The sequence below is a fragment of the Manis javanica genome, chromosome 10, assembly GCF_040802235.1.
Source record: "Manis javanica isolate MJ-LG chromosome 10, MJ_LKY, whole genome shotgun sequence".
NCBI lineage: Eukaryota > Metazoa > Chordata > Mammalia > Pholidota > Manidae > Manis > Manis javanica.
Genome location: NC_133165.1, coordinates 109,344,757 through 109,362,214, shown reverse-complemented (window position 1 = coordinate 109,362,214; position 17,458 = coordinate 109,344,757). Strand labels below are relative to the sequence as shown.

Below are 17,458 nucleotides of genomic sequence, written 5' to 3'. Positions count from 1 at the left end.
TGCCATGAGAAACAAAATGCACTGCATCCCTGCACTAGCTCTGGGGAGCTACTGGAGGGTTTCAATAGGTGGGTGATGAGAGAGGTTGTTGCAGGTGTCCATGTGAAAGACGGCAAAGTAATGGAGGACAGAGACAATGGAGATGGACATACTGTCCTCATATTTGTCTCAGTCTTACTTGCCTACCTCAAGATTCCAAGCAGTCTCCTTATCCCCACCTTGGGGCCTGGCCACTGTGTTCAGAGTGCTGTGCGTGCATGCGTGCGTGCGTGTGTGTGTGTGTGTGTGTGTGTGTGTGTGTGTGTTAGCTCTCTCTCGGCTCTATTTTAGTGAGGCAGTTGCTGTCTTTTGAGACCTTCACTATCCAACATGGTAGCCACTAGCCACATCTGGCTATTTAAATCTAAATTAGCAAAACAAAAATTAAATACTCAGTTCGTCAGCCACACTAGCCACAATTTCAAGCACTCCATAGCCACGTGGATAGTGACTATGGTACTGGACAGTCCAGATATATAACATTCCCACCATTGCAGAAAGTTCTATGGGACAGTGATAGTCTCTAGAAAAAGCCCGACTGGGTGTTCAGGTGCTGCGGTCCACCATGACCCTCTGTTAACCTGGGCCAACTCCATCTTCTATCTGGTGGCAGTTAAGGATTTGAAAGTTTTCCCAACTTGCCAATTTTAGTCTGTCTGGTAAGGGCAAATTCTCCGAAAGGAGATTCTTAGAACATTTTAGAGCTCAAACCCCCCTCAGAGCTAATCCAGGTATGTCTGTATGTCGTGAGGGGGTCGGGAGTCCCGCGGGCGAGCCCAGCATTGTGCTGGCGACAGGGCTGCCTTCGCTATTCTCATTTCACCAAAGAGGAAGCAGGTTCAGACGGTGTGACTTGCCCTTTGGCAGATGACTGGGAAAGTCATGCCAACGGGCCAGAAGAAGCCGTCTTGCTGCCCGCTCCCTGATATTGCCTGGGATCACTGCTCAGTTTCTTAGGCCGGACCGGGTCGGTGGGCCTCCGCCAGTGTCCACCTCTGAAAAGGGTCTGCGTGTGAGAATCGCAGCCCCTGGGTGCATGAGGGAGCTCTCTGCAGTTTCGCGCGATATCCGCCAGAGGGCGCTGGTGCCGCTGAGTCTCGGTGTGATGTGGGCGGGGCAGTGGGGGCTCCGCCAGCAAGGACTTCCAGCTGGGACCCAGCTTCATGACCAGGCCTGCACGAAGAACACGCAATGTGTTCAGGACGGCCCCTGACCTCTAGGAGGGCAGAGAGAGCACAATGACTTGTTGGGGTCTGCAGTGAGAGGTGTTGAAGGTTGCATAGGAGTGTGCCAGGGAGCCTGAAGTATAGTTGTGGAAGGCTAAGGTGGAACACCTAGCAGTCTGTCTCCTTCTTGGGATAACCATGGCCCACATCCCAGTACTTGTCTGCCCTTCCAGTCCCATACTGGACCTGCTTTCCTATTATCCTGCTTTCTTAGTTTACAAGAAGGAGGAATTTCTGAACAGACGTTCTTTCTGCTCTAGTAATACCCAACTCTGTGGAGTTCCCTGCTTACACACCTCAGGTGGTTTCATACTTCCGGGCCTTTGCACATGCTGTTCCTGCAGCCTAAGACATCTTTCTCCACCTTCTTCAGCTGACCAACTCCTACTCATCCGTCAAGATTCAGCTCAGGCAGTGGCTTCTTCTAGGGAGTATCTGCCATTTCTGGCCTGGATGAGAAGCTCCTGCTGGGAGCTCCTGCCGGCCAGACATGTTCTGCCGTGCATTACCGGAGGACAGGCACTGGTGCATGCGGCCCTATAAAAGAGACTGAGATGCACAGGGCCGGCTCCAGGCAGGGCTTTAGCCTGTGGATTGCAGGTCCCAGGGACAGAGAAGGTGCCTGATTCCACATGTGACCCAAGCCGAATCTCCCCGGTGCTTTTGTGCCCAAGTGCAGGGGTACAGACCCGGGGTGCCAGAAATTCTTTTTGCATCTCCTACCTTCTCTCCTTCCCATAGTGTCTACCTCTGCAGGTAGCGCATTGGGTGTGGGGACATCGGCCAGGGAGGGAAGTGTCTCAGGCTGCCTCGGACACTTTAGGAAGTGTCTCAGGCTGCCTCGGAACCGGTATACCCCCTGGGCATTCTCCCAGAGAGGTGGGCCAAGAGTTTTGGCACAAGGGTAGAGACCTGGAGTCTAATAGTGTCTCTGATATCAAGTTCACTATGTGACCTTGGGGAGTCACTCCTTTCAACGAGCCTCAGTTGTTTCGCCTGTGGAATGGGAACACAGCAGCCGACTCCACGTCTGATGAGGTGAGGAGGGCGTCCACGATCTAGGTGTATTCGGAGGGCGAGGGCGTCCTCGGGCGGGCGCTGGGGAGCGCTGCGCCTCTTGGGCGGCCCGCCCCGCGGCAAGTTTCCCTCCAGCTGTTGAATGCGCGGCCGCCGTCGCGGGACCCTACCACGCGAGGTGAGCCGGCTGCGGGGCGGGGCGGGGCCGGGGACGCGCCCGGCGGGTGCCCGGAGCTCGGCGGTCCGCGGTGCCGCCGCCGCCTCTCCGGGCGCCGCAGCTGCAGCGGCAAAGCCCGTGGCGGCGCCCGCCCCGCGGCTGTGTCCGCCGTGAGCGTGCGTGTGTCCGTGGAAGGACCCAGCCGGGAGAGGGGGCGGGAGGGGTCTCGCTGCGGAAAGGCCTGCGGAGGCAGCCGCGCGCCGGGCCGGCGAGGGCGGACGGCAGCCCCCCGGCCGCGGCCCCTGACGCACGCCGCGCCCCGGCCCCCTCCCAGGCGGCGGGCCCCGCCGAGGCAGAGCCGCGGCGGAGGGAGGCGCGGTGGCCGTGTCCGCGCGCACACGCTCGCTCACAGACACGCACGGGCCACGCCACAGACACACGACACGCACCGAGCCACAGCCGGGCGCGCCGAGCCCGCCGGGCACCGCGCACACTCGTCCCCGCGCTCGCACTCGCACTCACACTCACGCGCAGGTCCCGCAGCAGCGCTGCCGGAAGCGGCGCCCGACCCGGATTCCCGGCTGGGGCTGGAGGTGAGTGAATTCCTCCGGATCTGGGCGTCCGCGGCCAGAAAACGGTGGGAGTGGGGCCTGGAACCGGAGGACACCCGCCTCCTCCAGTGGGGGTGAGGCTAGGAGGGGGACACAGCACCGGGAGGATGCGACCGGGAGAGCCACCCCCAGGGGCTTCGGGCTTGGGGATCCCGTGAGACCCCCGGGGGACCTCCCTGTGCGGGGGCTGGGGGAGTGGTGGTGGTGAGGGGCGGAGGCAGGGTGCGAGGACGCGGAGGACAGTCGGCGAGGTGATCATTGTTTGGGGGTGGTGCAGAGGCTTGATGGTGGACGGTTGTGCGAGCCAGTGCCACACCACACCTCTTCTTCGCCCATCTTTGCGAATCGGGAACCCTAGCCCCCGTCTTCTGCGGAGTGCTGCCAGGGTCAAGGAATTCATCTTCGTAGCTGGTAAGGGGGGTTTGATTGGTGCTGGATGACAGCTTCAGTGGAGGGGGCCAGGGTGGAGCTTTATCCTCTAGCCGGCAGGAGGGCAGTGGGTTTGGTAGGAGGACCAGATTTGGGTGTGAGGCCCCCGCAGGGGGTGGGGACCCTTGCAAAGGCTTTGCCCCTTTCTCCGTGGTGCTGGTGTGGGGCAAGCAGGGATGCAGCCCAGGCAAGCAGCAGAAATCGACAGAGACTGCAGCTCTGGCAGGGCCAGGGCCACTGCTGGGCCGTGTGTGTATGCGTTTGTATGTGTATATGTGTGTTTCCATGTTGGGCTCTAGCAACTGGCAGAAGGGGGGCAAGGAGGTGGGCGTGTTGGCTGGCAGGATGGTATATGCATGTGGGGAGGGATGTGTGTGCTGTGTGTGTGCACAGAGGGCTGTGTGCAGGGGAGGACCTTGTTGTCTGTACACACACACACAGAATCTGTGGTCCAATACAGTTTCCTTGAACTGTTTGAGGGGAGAGAGCTGGTGCGTATGTGTGTGTGTGTGCATGCACTTGGGGAGCTTGTGTCCAGGACAGAGGCAGCCAGGCCGAGGTGTGTAAGGCATGCCCAAGGAGAGTGACGAGGAGGGGATAGTGGCGCTGACCTTTGAGGGCACCTTCTGCAGCTCTGTGCCCTGCCCTCTGGAGGACGCTGCCTCAGGCCCCTTGCTGAGAGGCACAGGTGTTGGCCTGGAGTGTGTGTGTGTGTGTGTGTGTGTGTCCAGGCTGCGGCTGTTGCTGTCAGCAGGCCAGGCTGTCAGCAGAGAGAAACTGGGGGCAGGTGGGGGTGCCGGCAGCACCTGGAGGAATGTGGTGGGAGCTGCCGGCCCAAACTGCCTGATTTAGTTACTGAGGCGCATTTTCAAAAGGGGAGCTGAATCATGGGGGCCTGGGAGTATTTGCGTGTGTATGTGCGTGTGCCTGGCTCACACACCTGTTCCTATGGCCAGTGGGCACCTGTAGGACATGTCCTGTCTAGGCCATCAGCAGGGCTTGTGGGCCTGCACATGTATGTGGAAGTGTGCCCAGCGAGAGGATGCACATACACGCACGCACACACAGGCCCCCTCTGCAAACGCCTGTCCTCAGGGAGCAGTGTACATGGGTGGGGACTTCTGGGCCATCAGCCCCGGGCAGGAAGTAAGAGGAGTAACTGAAGGGGTACCAAGGAGAAGTGTGTGTAACGTCAGCACGGGCCCATGGATGTGATGTCAGTGAGAACTTCTGTGTGTGACATCAGCCCCAGGTTGCTGGTGACGTCACTGGGACAGCAGTGTGAAGGGTCACCCCCACCAGTCGGAGTGTGTAATGTCATGGGAGGGTGTGGGAGGTGTCACTGTGAGTGTGGCTGAGTGAGGTCCTATCCCCACATGTGGTCATGTGTTGTGAGGGGTGAGAAGGGGAGGGGATGGAGCCTTAGGGTGAGAGGTCCCTCCCATGGGGCCCTGTTTCCCAGTGTCCGGAGTGGGTGTGGGCCTCTTTCCTTAAGGCCTGCTCCCCAACTTTCTTATGGGGAGCCTCTCCCCCCAACCCCGGCAGGCCCTGTTCTCTGCCCCATCTCAGCCAGGTTGCACAGATCCGTGTGTAGTGCGTGTGTGTGTGTGTAAGAGCCTGTGACTCGAAAATGGACATGGCCGGGCAGCCAGAGCCCTCCGCTTCTCATCCCAGGTTGCCACTCTGTGCCTTGTGATGTAGGCCTCCCCGTTGCCTCTCTGAGCCTCTTTTCTCATCTGTAACCTGGGGGGTGGTTAGAGAGGTGAGGGGGATTACAGGAGACCTCAGGCCTTGAGTGGGCCGGGGGCCTGGCACAAGGAGGCTCAGGCCACATAGACTCCCGTCCCCCACCCCGAGCCGCTGCTCCCCCATTTTGATTTAAGGCTAACTGTGTAAAGAACTTTTTCCCTTCTCCTCAGATCCTCACAGTAGTCCTGTGGGACTGGTGGTCTGGCTGCTATTATGTGGTCATTGGGCAGATGAGCAAACTGAGGTCTGGAGGGTAAAGGAAGCATCTGTTGATTTGTTCCTTAGTGAGAATCCACCCCCACCGCCTCACCCCAGCTGGGAGGGTGCAGGGGTACACATTTGACTGGCAGGTCTTGTCCCAGCAGGGCACACTCGTTTTATGGAGGAACAGGGAGCTTTGGGTAGTCAGGGTGGGTGGGGTGCCAGGGTATGCACCCAAGGCCAAGAGGCCATTGGCTACAGAAGAAGCTGCCTCTTGACTTGCAGTCCACAGCTGGCTAGCTCTTCCATGCCACAAGATGCAGAGAAGGGCAGGCTGATAGAAATGGGCACATCCAGCCATCAAGCCTTCTCTAGTGGGGTCAGCCTGGGGTGGTCCTTGGAGGCCCTGTGCCTGCTCCCCAGTGTGCTCCCTTGTCTCCTGAGGTCTTCAGCACATCTGCTTTGGAAACAAAATTGGTTCCAGTGACACCTCTGCTGTGTCCCTGACGTGTGTGACATGGTGACATGGGGCTCAGCTGCTGTCAGCTGTCTGCAAGGCAGGGGCTGCTTGCCTTGTGGGCTTGATGAGCGAGTATGAAAGTGTGGCGTCCATGCGCAGGGCCAGGACAGTCCCCATCACGGTTATCCTCTCCCATTCCCCTACGGTGGCCCTGGGCCCAGGGCCTCCCCCGTCCCCTCCAGCCCCAGTCTGCCCTGCCGGTGTGTGTGCAGAGCGGCCAGCCGGGAAGCAGGATTGCCTGCAAGCCGAGCCTCCTTAACAAGTCAGGCCTCTTCAGGAGCAGCATTAATAGTCCAGAAGGTTAACTTGCTCCTCTGCCACCTGCTGTCAGGGCCCAGTCCCCTATTCAATTAACCTTCTTCTGGCTCAATTAGCACCTGGGGCAGAGGCACCACCATTATTACTGGGGACAGGTCTCCGGGGTTGGTATAACAGAACCCTCCTCTCCCTCCACTCTGTAGAGAGGCCCCAGAGAGCCTCTGAGGGCTGGAGAGCCACCTGGGCCAGCTTACACCTGGGGTGCCAGAGGGAGGGCACTGGTTTCACAATGCTGCTGAAGCAGTAATTCCAGTGATGATGATAATAATGATCTTAGCTAATACTCACTGAGCTGCTAGCCAGGCCCAGGGTGAAGCTCTTTATAAGCAGCACTCTAATCCTGCAAAGCTGTCTGCAGTAGAGCTATTCTTATTCCTCCTTTCACAAACAAGAAACAGAGAGGTTACAGACCAGCTCAGAGTCACACAGCGGGGAAACCAACACTGGAAGCCTGCGTCAGCCTCCTTAATCTGAACCTCTTTGCCAGGGTCCTTTCTGCGTTGGGTTGTCCCCTGCTGAGAGACCACTCTGGGCCCTGCTTTGCTCGTCTGCAGGGGGGCTGGTGACCCTGCTGCAGGGACAGCAGAGCAGAGAGGCTCTAGAGTCTTGTCTTGCTCTGCATTGCTCCTGCGCCCTTCCCCCCAGTGACCTGGGTCATTCCTGAGGTCGGCAACCTGCTCCCTTGTTCTCCCACAGTGCTTTGCACCAACCTGATGCCCCGTGGGTGCCCTGCAGGGGCTCCCTGAGGTGCCAAGGGGATGCAGCTCCCAAATCAGTGTCTTCCCCAGGCCCCAAGTCTGTCGAGGTCTCGGCTGTGGCCCCCTGGGCCACTCCACCATACTCTCCATCTCACTTGTGGAAAGAACAGGAGCTCAGGGGCTAAATTCTGCCTGTTTTCCTCTTGGCTGTATGTCCTTGGCGAGCAAGTTCACTTCCACGAGGCCCTGTTTCCTTGATGGAAAGCGGGGATAATGGCTGTGAATTTCTAACTCTTCCAGGTCAGTTACGTAAGAGAATGTCAAGTGTGTAGCTTGTGTCTGGCACATAGTAGGTGTCAATTAGATGATTTCCCTCCCCCTCTCCATCTGTCTCCGTATTCATTCCTGGTTCTCTGGAGTGGGGCTTGGGCTTTGTGAGTGTGTATGTGTGTCCCCTCTCTCTTCAGCTTTACATTCATCTCCTGAAATGCATAGAGACTATTACCTGGAGCCAGGCTGGGGTTCCTGAGCAAGTGTGAGAAGGACCTGGGGGCTGCCTGCCCCCCCAGCTGGAGTGTGCAGAGGGGCTGGGAGGGGGCAGGGCATATCTTTGTATGTGTGTGTGTGACTGCGCCCGCACGTGCGCATGCCCTGGTCATCACCTCTCTCGGGGAAAGTGGGGAGCAATTTCCAAGGGCTGCCCGATCAGTCTGCTTCAGGCCCAGCCCCAAGACTCAAGCCTGACTCAGTTTCCCCCCTTGGCCTATCTGTGTCAACTCCCTCTCCCCACCATTCTCCCTGGCTTGTGGAAAGACCCAGGCTGTGGGGTTGGCACACCCACCTCCCTCCCATCCTTGCCCTTCTCATTACATGGGGTGGGGTTCATGGCTCTGCTTGTTTAGCTGTTTCCTGTTTTCCACTCTCACTAGCATGTCAGCTCACACAGTTGGAGACTAGTAGGCCCTCGGAAAATACTGGTTAAACAGCCTCCTTTTGTCTCCTTGCTGTTGAGGGTGGACTATTCAGTCCATGTACAAACCCCGCTCCCCTCCACCCCATCAGCCTGTCTCACCCTGCCCTGGGGCTCAGGCGGGGTTGAGCCCTTGTCCTGAAGGAGAGGTAAGACACTTGGAACATGAATCAGATGCCCAGTGTGGGGCCTGCACAGTATGGCTTTCTTGACAGGTAGTTTCATTTGTCTGTGATCTGCCTGTGAGGGGCAGGTGCCGAGGTCAGCAGGCCAGGTGCTGAGCCAGCCCTGTAAGCAGGCTGGAGAGGTTGGAACCACTTCTGCTAAGGCATTGCAGGACTCCCGTGATGGCACACCTGCTATGTGCCAGGCATGGGGCGAAACACTCTCTATTATCTTGTTTAATTTTGGCTGGAGGATTGTGAAAAAGGTCCAGCCAGCCTGGGCGGGTGGGGGGGGGGTGACATGCCAGGTGGAGAGACCACATGAGCCAAGGCCTGGAGGTCAGAAAGCCTGGAGTGGATTTTGGGAAGATAAGTCTGGAATGTTGTTTGAGGATCAGCCACACAGAACCATACACTGTGAGCTAAGAAATTAAGTGTTATCTTTTTTGTCATGGAGTGCCAGAGTCTTTGTCAAAATGCAGATTCTTAGGCCTGCCTGCTGAGATCTTGATTCAGTAAGGCTGATGTGGGGCCCAGGAATTCGCATTTTTAATGCATTTCCAGAGGATTAATTCATGAGTTTGCTGGGTAGGTGGCAGCTCAGGGGGCTGCTGCATGTTCTCAGTGATCTGCTGGACTCCTCCCACACACCTTGGGAGGCAGCAAAGCCTTCATTTTCCAGAGGAACCTGAGCAGAGAGGAGTGTGGGGCCTTGCCTTGGGTGACGCAGCGGCAAGCCCCAGCCGATACTGACTAACACTGCCTAATGATGTCCACCTCCACTGGCGGCTGTGCTCAGCTTGCCCAGTGCCCTTCATTAAATTCTTCAGCCCGATCCTCTCCATCATTCCTGTTGCACACATGAGGAACCAGAGGCTGTGTTTGTGGGCACCTGTTCAAGGCTGCACAGCTGGTAAAAGCATGTAGTGCATTGGGGATGAAGTGAGACTGGACAGGGCCTGGCCCAGCATCTTGGGACAAAAGGTTGTGTTTTCTCTCCTTCGGTGTGAGGCGCTGGTGGAGCTGAGCCTGCGGTGCTGCGTGTGAGCCGAGGCCAGAGGTGGGGGGTGGAGGTGGGAGCAGAGAAGCCAGAGGAGGGCGCCCCGGAGGAGGCGGCGCAGAGTCGTGTAACTGTTGGTCGAGGCCATTCGCCCGTTGCGCGCTGTGGCCGAGGCAGGGCCGAGTCTGGCGGGCAGCGGGTGTGACCGCCCCCGGTGCGCGTCCCTGACTGGCCGACGTGGTGCATCGGGGCGCAACCCCCGGCGGGCACGTGTGCACCGGCAGGGCCGGAGGAGGCGCTGCAGCTGCGGGGACAGGGGGTGCGGTGTCGGGAGCGCGCGCAGAGCCCTGCCGGGGCCCGCCGGTGCTGCAGCCCGTGGCCGGACCGGGTTTCCGCCTTACTTCCCAGGGCTTAGCATTTGCCGCCGCATCCCGACGCTCACAGCCAATTTCACGGCCACTGGGCCTCTGGGCTCTGGGCTTGGGCGGTGCGCGGGATCGGAAACCCAACGGCGCCGGGCAGCAACAGCGGGCGGCGCGTTACAGGCCGCGCCCGGGGGCAGGGGGTGGATGGCCGATCGGAGCAAGGGCCCGCAGAGTTGTTGGCCAGGCTGTGTGTGTGTGTGCCAGGTGGGTGTGGACTAGACAGGGGCGCCGCCGTGAGCTGCCCTGAGAGCACTGTGCGGGTGTGCAGGCTGGTCATGTGTGTGCAGGGGGCCGTGTTGGGAGTGGATCCATGTGTGTGGCATGCTTGGGCCATATATGTGTTGGCATTTGAGTCTATGTAGGGGCCCCTGTGCCCATGGGCATGTTTGGCTGGTAGTGTGTGTGCGTGTGTTAGGGGGCTGTCCACAGTGAGTGGGGGCCAGTGTGATTCTGTGGATGTGTTGATGTGTGTGTGCAGAGTCCCAAGTACGCTGGCACATATGTGGGCATCCCTGTGTCTGGGCTCTGTGGGCAGCTGTGTACTATGCATCTGGGTCTGTGTGCACACGTGTCTGAGGCAGTGTGAAATTCTGGTGTGATGGTGTCTGGGTGTCCTGCGGGTGCTGGTGTGTGTGTGCATGAGCATATAGTGTACATCCTGGGGTGCAGACCTGTTCCTGCTGCCCACTCGGCTCGGGATTAGGTGTGGGCTCTGTTGCTGGGGAGGGGTGTCCCTGGGACCTGGGCCTAGGCGCCCTTTTCTGGAGAGGGCTGGCCACCTCCTTGTTTGCCTCGAGCAGGGGTGATGGAGTTGAGTCGGTGCAGGGGCCATGTGTGTTTCTGTTCTGTGGCCTGCTGGCTGCCAGCACCCCATGGGTCTGTGTATGTTTGTGAATGGCAGCGTCGAGGGGGTGGAGGCATGAGCCCCTGACTGCTGGGGAGGGCGCTAAGGACCAGCTGGGCCGGTGGGGGGCGGGGCCAGACAGGGAGGGGGCCTCCTTGGAAGGCGTGAGTGCATGCGTGTGTGCGCTCATGTGTGGGCACAGGTGGAGGGAAATTCGGTGGAGGCACTTCTGTCTGGGAGTATGTGTGTCTGTACAGGTGGAGGGCAGGCAGGTGCATTATTACTCTTGCGTGTGTGCACACACCTGGTGGGAAGTAGGGCAGGGGTGTCTCACCTGGCAGGGGACGGGCTGTGGGTGCACTGGGGGAGGAGTGGGGTGCCAGGCCTTGCAGAGCTCACAATGAGCGCCTATATGCTGGGGCAGCAGTGGGGAGGGGTGTGTGTTCCTGCAGCACAGGGTAGGGGCCCTGTCAGTGTCTGGGTGACCCGACAGGAGGGGGGCAGGTTTGGGCATAGGAGGAGGGAGGGGCTGTGAGTGTGGGCGGTGGGTGGCAGGTCAACGTCAGGATGTGTGTGGCCATCCCCACCCGGGTGTGCGGTGCGTGGCCACGACTGTGAGTGAGGTGTAGGGCTGGGGCTACAGCCCGGGAAGGACCTCCAGGCTGTGGAGCCCGCGGGCGTGGAGTACTGGGGGTGCAGTGGGAGTGGATTTCCTTCACTCCCAGAAAATTTACCCATCTGTCAGCTCGCTGCTTCTATCGAGGAGTCATGGAGGGACTGAAAGGAGTCCTGTGGCCCTGACCGCTCCTCTCCCCACCCCCTGAACCCCTTGGGGAGATGGGTGGAGAGCCCCCAGCCTTCCGTGTGGGTCTCAGGCCCTTCTGCTCCATCTCCTTTGCCCCATCAGCTTTCTGCCTCCTCCTTTCCGCCCTCTCCCCTTTCCTGCTCTCTCCCAGCTCCCCTGTCCCCCTGCCCACTGTCCCACCTTTGTCCCCTCCCCTCCTCCCTCTCCCCACCGCCCCGTCTCCCCCATGTCCCTGCCTCCATCTCTCTCCATCTCTGCCTCCATCTCTGCCTCTGTCTCCCTCCGTCTCTCCCTTCCCTCTGTCTCCTCCCTCTCCCCACCGCCCCGTCTCCCCCGTGTCCCTGCCTCCATCTCTCTCCATCTCTGCCTCCATCTCTGCCTCCGTCTCCCTCCGTCTCTCCCTTCCCTCTGTCGCCTCCCTCTCTCTCACACTGATATTCATTTGTGGTATATTCGGTTGCCATGGGAAACCTAAGAAAGAAGCGAGTGTACCCTTCAGGACTTGAGCGTTTCCCCTCCCTCCCTCCTGCTGTCCCCCCCCCATCCCTCCCTCCCCTTCTCCCCTTGCCTCCGTGCAGAAGGAGAGGACTTGGGTGAGGAGCAGCCGCTGCCCGAGCTGGGCCGGGACGGAGACCCCACTGCCACAGCTGCCGCTGCCGTCCCGAGGACCTCTCTGAGACCAGGCTGGGGACAGAGCCTCACTGGCCGGAGGTGCCCCTTTGCCCACAGACGTCTGGTAAGGACTGGGTCCTTCTGACTCTGTGCGAGTGTGTGGCTGTATGTGAGCGTGGCTCACATGACCTGGCCTTGCGAACCCGTGATGTAGCCCAGACTGTGCTTCCTGTTTGTCCCTTCCTGCCTTGCCCGGCGCCTGCCCCCAGCTGTGGGCAACCCCACCCTGCCCCCCACCAGCTTCCCTTCCACAGGGCCTGGCAGAGCAGCTGACAGAGAGGCAGGCCTTTTGGGGGCTGGGGCAGACCCCCTGGGAAGGCAGGGAGGAAGCCCCTGCTGGCTCAGACACCCCACTCTTGCCCCTGCAGCCAGTGAGGAGGCTGAGCCAGGCCTGCCTGCACCCCAGCAGGGCAAGCGCACCTGTGTACCGGCTAAGGGTGGGAGCCGGCTTCCAGGGGTCAGCTGGGGGACACGGCCTCTCCTCCTCCAGATGGGGCCTTACTTTTGTAGAGGGGCGGACTGAGGGGCTGGAGAGGGCCGGGATCAGGGGAAATGCCGGGCAGAGTCAATGCCGGCCTGAGCCAGCATCGTGAATTTGGCTGACAGCAGGAGGCTGCAGACAGGCCAGCCTGCAGGAGCTCTTCCGGCCTGGCTGGGGCTGGTGGCTGCTCCCGAGAGGAGAGACTGTCGCCGGCCCAAGGCTGTGTTGGCGGTGGCCACGTGGAGGGAGCTATGGCCTGGGCGGGCACTGAGTGACGGGCGGCTGCTGTGTGGCGAGGGAGCCGCCTCTGTGGCACTGTGGTCTCCATGGAGAGAGGAGCCCGAGGGAGGCGGCTGTCTGTCTGGGCGTGGTGTCGGTGGTTGCTAAGGAGAGGAAGATGCTGTCTCTAAGATGTGGTGGTCCCCACGTGGAGGGGCTGTGGCTGCCAGCATGGTCAGGTCCCTGGGCACTGGTGATGGGTGCTCTGCAGGGAGTCGGTGAGGGAGGTGGGTGCTCCCTGGGGGACGGTGGGGGCGTGGTGGGAGGGGCTGCTGCCGTGGATTCGGTGTTGCTGGCACAGGCTGCAGTGGGGTTCTCTCTGGGGGGTGAGGCACAGTGGGTGTGTCCGAGCTGGGCCCCCTTTCCGTTGCTTATCCTGCCTGATGTGGCCGGGCTGAGCAGCCTGCTGCGGCCCTGGCACTCCTCCCATGGTCCTCACTTGCCAGACCCTTCCTCCTGCTTCTGTGGCCAAGTTCTCCTGTCTCTGCCGCCTGGAACCTTCTCCCTCCTGAGGACCTTTGAGTATACAAGTCCTGCTCTGGACACATGCACCCCTCCTTGTCCCCAAATGACTTTGTCTCCATCCTTGTGTTTGCTGTGCTTTGGGAAGCCTGGCACTGACATCTGCCTTTGAGTTATCAGATAGGGGAAGTGACTTGCTCAGGGTCATGCAGTGGGCACATGCTGGGGCTGGGATTTGACCTCTGGGCACCCCTCCCCAAATGTCCCTCCTCACCTGGGAGCCTGCCCCTCCTGACCACCCCATTTAATGTCATCTCTCTCTTCCTCAGTCCCCAGGTAGTCTGAAGTGCACATTTCAATTAAGGAATAACAATAGGAAGCAGCCCTGGAGAGCACAGGGTTCTGGGTTTAAATCCTGGCCCTGGCACTTAAGTTGTATGGCCCCATGCCTCAGTTCCCAATCTGTAAAACAGGGATGATGCACATGCACCTCAGGGCTGCTGTCATTTGGGATAATGCATGTGACTTCCCTGGTGGGGTTCCTGGCGCATAGTAGACTCTCAGTAAGTGGTAACCACCATCATCAGCACAATTGTTTTAAAAATTATTTTAAAATGATTCCCTGACATACCTGGGAAGGACAATTGTGCCTTCTCACCGGACATCTGCCTCAGTGTGACCCTCCCTTGACCCCTGAGCAGCAGAGATGTTGATTTGATGCTGTGTAGCCAGAAGGGGGACCTGGAGAAGAGGACAGCCTCCATCACTCCACACAGCACCCAGACTGCCGAGCCGGGACAGAGTCAGGGCTGGCTGGCGCCCTGTCCAGCACTGCCCTCTGCCCCCCAGCTTGCTCCGGGGGCCTGTGTGTATACTTTAATCAGGTGGGCTCGACCCCCCAGCTGTTGCTGGAGTCCCCTGTCCACCACCTTCCTTCACAAAGCCCGAGTGTTCTGGGCTTGTCCTGCCTACCCTGGCCTAGGACCCAGCATCCCAGGCCAGCAGCTGGAGGCGCCCTGGGAGTAACAGATTCAGGGCAAGTCTGATCTGTCAACCTCCTCGGCACCACCAGGGGACAGGCCATGCAAGGGACTGAAAAGAATGTCTAAAGAGGGACATCGGCGGGGCTTGGGAGGGACAGGCAGGATGACTGTCTTTCAAATGACAAAGATCTAAGTCCAGGTCCTGACTCTGCCATTTTCTAGGTGGGGGGCCCTGGGTGTGTTCCCTTGCCTCTCTGGGCCTCAGCTTCTTCATCTCCACAGTGGGTCCGGGGGGAACCCCTAGTTTACCTGACAGTGTGAAGCAAGGGGTGAAGCTACAGCACAGGGCCTGGGGCCTGGGAGGTGTTTGGAGTGGCAGCTCCTTTTTCCAACTGTCAACCTTCTTTACCTTTCAGGCTGATGTGGGGAAGAGGGGAGAGAGCTGTCCTGGGTGGTGCCTCGTGGCTGAGGTGGGGCCAACCATGCATAGACCTCAGTTCATTACAAGAGACTTTCTAACAGAGTGGTCTGGGGGTGGCGTGGGGGAGAGGTAATGCGCGCTGTGTTCAGAGACCTCACAAAAGGCCGGCAGAACCATATAAGACCTAGGTTCAGTCCTGATGTTTCCATTTATGGACTGGGAGATCTTGGGAGCCTCAGTTTCCCCACCTGCAAAATGGGAGGCGTAATGCTGGAACAAGGGTTACTAAAAGGAATTAAGGTATGTGGAAGAAACCTAGGGTTCCCTTAAATCTGCACAGCATCCCATTTTCCAGAAGAGGAAAGCAAGGCGCAAGCTGCGTAAGGGGCTTGTAGCAGCAATACCCACAGGCTGCTCTTTGTTGAGCATCTGCTCTGTGCCAGGCATTCCTCCCCACATTCCAGGTCTCATTGACTTCCCTGGCCTTTGCACTTGTTGTTCATTGCTGCCACCTGGGCTTGTTGCATGGCTGCCTCCTGCTCCAGATCACTGTCACCTCCCCAGGGAGGCCCTCTCTGAGCCCTGTTAATTTGCTCTGGGCCTCGCTCCGCCCTCTGTCTGTTTCTTTATAGCCCATAATACAACGAGTTGCTATTTTGTTATTTGCTTGTTCATTGTCCACCCTCTTACCGCCGTAGAGTATCAGCTCCATGAAGGCAGGAGCTTTTTCTGTCTCGCTTCCTGCTCTATCCCAAGTCCTTGAGTGGGGCTCGGCACACAGTGGGTGTTCAATATGTGGTGAGTGCATGGACAGGTGACCCTGATGGCCCCAGAGGTCAGCCTTGTTATTTCCATTTTACCCATGAGGAAAATGGCATTTGACCCCAGACTGGGCTGATTCCGGGTCAAGTGCTTTTTCAGCTGCAATTCCCCACCTTTCTGGAGACCCTGGCATTTCAGGCTCGACAGTTCGATCTTCACTCTGCACGCAGAGGCAAAACCCAGAAGCCTTTTTAAGTAGGGAAGCCTCCTGCCATAAAGAAGAACTTTGGGGACCAGACTGAATTGTTAAAAGAGATCGGCTTAGCTACTCATTAGCTGTGTGACCTCAGACAAATTACTTAACTGTTCTGTGTCTTAGTTTACTTGTCTGTAAAATGGGGATGATATCTTGGTTTATCTTGGCTGGCTTTTGGGAGGCTGCGGGCTTTGAGCTTTGATTTGCAGGCTTGGGTCCAAGGCTCCTCCCAAGAGCGGGGAAAGAGCTTCTGATGAATCACCAGCCCCCTGGAAGCCTCGCTGCTTGCTGAGGGATCGGAGATTCTGACTTCTGAATTAGGGGACATTTTAGTGCTTGGGACAGGCCATTTTCTGCCCTGCCGGCCTGGGCTCTTCCACTCACTCCCAACTGTCTGCCCAGAAAAAATCAAAGACAGAAGGAAACTGGTTTTCACTGAGCACGTGCTATGTGCCAGGGACATTTCTGTCTTTGTCCCCTTCACAGTGAGAGCAGCCCATGCAGAAGAGAGGTGGTTATGTCCATTTTACAAATGACCAGCCAGGTTTGGGTACATTCTCTGTAGGGCCCAGAGCAGGGATTCCGACGGGGCTCGGAGGCTCCTTCCTGCACTGTTGGTGGGGGGGGGCAAGAGAATGACGGAGGCCCCTGGACGGGTCTGTTCTAGGGTTACCCGGGGTGGGGGGGCTGTTGGTTCCAGCTCACCAGTGGGGCTTCGAATGCCCTGGCTCTGATTTCAGAGGCTGGACCTCAAGGGACTGTGGAATGGACAGACTGCCCTCCTCAGCCTGGCTGCCCACGCCCCCAACCCCCCGCTGGCAGCCACACTTGTCCAGGGAATAGATCTGGCGTTGTGTGCAGATGCCCCAGCGTCTCACTCAAGACCCTGTTTGTTTGGGGAGGAGAAAGTGGGGTCTGTGGTGCCCAACAGAGGTGGGATTCATGACCAGGGCCTGGGGGTGGGCAGCCTGCCTGGTACAGGCCAGGCCTGGAGGAGTGCCAGGTGGGAGCAAGGGGAGGGGGCTGATGCAGGGCCTGGGGTCCTGCTGGTGCCTGTGGGTGGGGGGCTGTGAGAATGAAGGTGCCGGAGGAGGAAGGTGGGAGTCCCACCCTCACTACTTCCTAGTCTGAAAGAAGGTGGAGCCTGGTGGCCCTGTCCTCAGGGAGTCCCTGCTCTTAGATAGGTGGGGGGAGAGATTGTGCCATCAGGATCCTTGTGCGAGGGAGATGTGGTCCTGGCTTCAGGGAGCCCCCCATCTGATGGAGACAGAGCCTCAACTCCCAGGAGTCCCACTCTGAGTGGGGGCACTGTGGGTGTTCTGGGCTCAGGCTGCTTACTGAGTGTCCCACTGAGTGGAGGCTCTCTGAGTTCTGGAGAGACTTCCTGGATGAGGCAGTCCTTAAGGACTGGGAAGGGGATGGATTTGGGGCAGGGGCCACAGGAGGGCCTGCTCTGTGGCTGGGAGCAAGGCATCTTGGGTTAGACCCTGATTCTGAGTAACCACCTGCACCTGAGTCTCAATTTGCTCATCTATGAATTGGGGATATTGCCTGGGGACACTGCTTGGCTCCTGGAGGGGATGGAATGAGAGAATTGGAGAGAGGAGTACCTCAGTAGGCCTGCAGGGCTACATCTTTGGTAAGGCCTAAGGAGTTGTAGAAGCTGCTGGAAACCCATCCCATAGTACCTCCTGCTCCACACTGGGTCTCAGTTCAGCCAACCCAGCTTCAATCTACAGGCACAGGAGGGAGGGTAGAATATGTGCTGAGACGTGAGGCGGAGCCGAATGCCATAGGGTCCTTCATGCCTCCAACTTACTGTGTGACCCTGGCTAGGCCCACTCCCTCTCTAGGCCTCAGGGTAAGACGCAGCCCCTGCTCTTGAGGTCTGTGGGGAGACACAGACTTTCCCCTCCCTACTCAGGCTGGGCTTCAAGGATGGAGGTGGGATCTTGCCAAGGATCCTGTG

General features: G+C 58.8%; 1 protein-coding gene across 2 annotated transcripts in view; it reads left to right on the top strand.

The window, feature by feature from the left end:
- Positions 1 to 2,598: 2,598 nt before the first annotated feature.
- Positions 2,599 to 17,458, top strand: part of ELFN2 (extracellular leucine rich repeat and fibronectin type III domain containing 2) — a 53,765-nt gene continuing 38,905 nt past the window's right edge. Inside the window, exons 1-2 of one of the 2 annotated variants that reach the window (XM_017653051.3) lie at positions 2,599 to 3,032; positions 11,752 to 11,909. The gene's annotated coding sequence lies outside the window, so the exon portion shown is untranslated. The remainder of the gene's footprint in view (positions 3,033 to 11,751; positions 11,910 to 17,458) is intronic. The other variant, XM_017653053.3, reaches the window with a different exon arrangement.